This window comes from Cyprinus carpio, chromosome B11 (genome assembly GCF_018340385.1).
Source record: "Cyprinus carpio isolate SPL01 chromosome B11, ASM1834038v1, whole genome shotgun sequence".
NCBI classification, from domain to species: domain Eukaryota; kingdom Metazoa; phylum Chordata; class Actinopteri; order Cypriniformes; family Cyprinidae; genus Cyprinus; species Cyprinus carpio.
The window spans coordinates 16,768,018-16,771,644 of NC_056607.1; positions in this window are offsets into that span (position 1 = coordinate 16,768,018).

Here is a 3,627-nt window from a genome sequence, read left to right on the forward strand (position 1 = left end):
AAACACTGAGTCAAAAAGCCACAAATTACTCATGTTCAACAGTGTTTTTTTCTTGGATGTTATTTTAAACGTTTGACACTGATTGTTTGTAGCAGAATTGAACATTTTGGCACGGATGAGGTAGGAGAGAGGGATGAAAATGTGTTTCTAATCACTCACAAAGATGCTTTTGTTCTTCTGTCCGGACCTTCTGTAAGCCAGCGGTCCAGGCTGAGGTACTCTGTCAGAGAGTCTTAATTAGACTCATTATGTAGGGTTGCAGGGTGCAGGATACACTTAAATGCATGTGTGTGTGTGATTTATCATTCATCTAGGTGGATACAGTAAGTGGTCTAAATGGCATATTTTGACACTCAGTAGTAGAGTCACTGTGCAAACAGTATCAGTCAGTCAGTCAGTCATTCAGAAAGTACCTGAGTTTACCAGAGTTTAATGCTGTTCCAAACAAAAGACAACAAATTTTTCCTAAACTTTTACTAAATTAGACAGTCAATGTAAGTTTCCTGCCTGTCAAACTCTGAGAGAGAATTTCAAAACACTTTAATCAAATAAAAATCTAACTTTCCCGAAAGCACCCACATTTTCCATCTTTACTCTTAATATTGCGGCAACACCTCTTCAGAGCAAAGGCCTGTGTGCTTTAAAGATAAGCTTTCAGGGCAGATTTCAAACTAAGAGAAGGGATGGCAAAAAAAAAAAAAAAAAAAAGACGAGAACCTGATCCAGTCTAAATGGGCTGGAATAACACTCTCCACCCTGTCTGATGAGAGATTTTCTCAGAAGACTGAAAGAGCTCCCTGACTGGGCCTGTCCTGTTATTTTCCTTTTCTATTTTTTTCAATCTGCCCCATTCAGCTTTTGGCTGGTTTATTTACCCCTCCTGGTGGACAGAGCCTGTAACACAACAACAAGACCGCCACATGGCCACACTTCTGTAGGGTTTCAACACATGCCTATAAGTTGTCAGCCTACTGGTCAGAATGAACCTGATGTACTGCCACCACACTGTCAGTATGAGACTGCAGAGCTACTAGACAATGCAACAGCAGCAAAACAACAACAACAAAAAACAATTTATATATATATATATATATATATATATATATATATATATATATATATATAAATATATATATATATATATATATATATATATATATATATATATATTTGTTTTGTTATTTTTTTGCATGCAAAAACTTGCAAACTTATTGTGCCACCTGTATTGTGGTGGTTGTAATTTCATTTTGGTGTTAAGGGTCTTTTTTATGCATCATCTAAAAGCTGAATAACTTTTCATTGATATTAGAATAGGACAATATTTGGCTGAGATACAACTATTTGAAAATCTGGAATCTGAGGGTGCAAACAAATTAAAATATTTAGAAAATCACCTTTAAAATTGTCCAAATTAAGTTCTTAGAAATGCATATTACTAATCAAAAATTTAGTTTTGATATATTTACGGTCTATAAAGTGTTCCCAGTTATTTTTTTTTATTTTTTTTTTATCCTTTGGATTTTTTTAGACTACTCAGTTGACAAGATCAATATTTAATGTAGCTATTAAAATACAAAGCGATGCAAAAAAAAAAGGTGCATTGTTCTCACATGATTGATGTCTCATGGATAATATATATAATATTCTAATATTTTATCTATTGCTTCATATTCTGGCAGTCAGTCTACAGCTTACTCAACAGAATTTAAAGTATGTGAGAGGGGGTTTGCACTCAGTTTAAATATGAGCAGTAAATTATATAACTGAGCGATTAGCTGGATGCTATTAGGCAAAGAGGTAATTGCAAACATTAACCTATTACTCAATGCACCATAGACAGAGCTCACACAAAGACACAACTGCTGTTGTATTATTTTCTCCTGTGCCCCCATCTAACTTGTCCCCTACCCCAAAAATACCATCAACTGGATAAGGCCATGATATTTCTCTTCTTAAGTAATGGAATGACAAGTGCTTTGTAGACACCCCATTTCCTTGAAGTTGATTTCAACTTCAATCACCTGCTTTACACCAAAGACAAAGTGTCACACGCATGTTGCATGTTTTAAGGGAAGCCACCTCCCTTGGTTGCTCTTAACTGAGAGAACTACTTTTGAGGCTGTGTATGAGAGAAACAGGCTGTCACCACAGAGATTGATAGTGTTTGAACAGGCAGGACTCTCTTGCCAAATGCTGGTAAAGATGCACAAATGTTTAAAAGTGAATTAGATGTTAATCCTCTGGTGTATGACCATTTAAAAAAAAAAAAAAAAAAAAAATATATATATATATATATATATATATATATATATATATATTTTAACCATTCACAGTGTGATATTACATCTAATCCACCAAAAGGTGATTTTTTTTTGTTTGTTTTTGTTTTTTGCAACTGTTTAAAAATGGTTGACAGAATATATACCGGAGATATTTTTAGTAGATTAAGGAACAATTTTGTTCAGGCATTATTATTATTATTATTATTATTATTATTATTATTATTATTATTAACAATAATAATAATAATAATGTTATTCTTGTTGGCTGCAATTTATTTTCCATAAATTAAAATATCAGTTCACTGTATTGTACGCAACACATTTATAATAATTCTAAAAATATATTAATTATATATATATATACACACACACACACACACACACATATATATATAATTTACCATTGATATATTTTTAATTAAACAATATTATGCATAATAATAATAATAATAATAATAATAATAATAATATGTAAACTTTAATAAAAACTTCATATATATTGTAAAAAGATACAGCAATAAGGATATGCATTATAGACATAGAGAAAAATAGGGACATCTGCGTATTCTTTTGAAAAAAAAAAAGGGAATTATGAAAAATTCTTTTATGAAAATACATTGTTAATTCTAATTAAAATGTTGAATGTAGAAAATGAAGAAAGTAAGTTACAATACAAAGCCCATGACAGTGTAATAAGTATTTTTATTGCATTTTATAATGCCATTGTCAATAATTAGTACAGATTACATGCAACTAGACCTACTGTACAGTTTTTTATTGTCTGCATGGACAGACACAAGAAGATTCAGGTTACAAATACACAGATATATGTGTTTTTTTTTTTTTGTTTTTTTTTTGTACAGCATGAAGAAAAACGGCAGTGACTGGCATAAACATGGTCACCGGGGGTTAGAATGACAAAGGTGGATGGCTAGATGCCTTTTTTATTTTATTTTCTATACCATTTCAAAAGCCATCACCTATTCTTCCCCCAAGTCTCATCTGAAAAAGCAAAAAAAAAAAAAAAAAATACAGAGAAGTAAACAAACAAGTTAAAATGAAACTAAAGTACATAAAAGTCACTGCTGGAAATGTACACACATTCGTAAAAATACAATGAGAGGAGTCGAAGTGGTAGTTCCATTTGATTGGCCGAAGAAGTTAATACCATCAGGCAAAAGCTCCCCTACAAGGGTCCTTTACTTAGAAAACAGCAGCTCAAAGCTATTCATCACTGGGCAATGGAGCTCTGAGGCGGCGTGAGGGTGTGGATAAGACATAAAATACTGCTGTCACCTTCATCACACATTTGTTTTGGTTACAGTTGTGGCAGACTTGATCAATT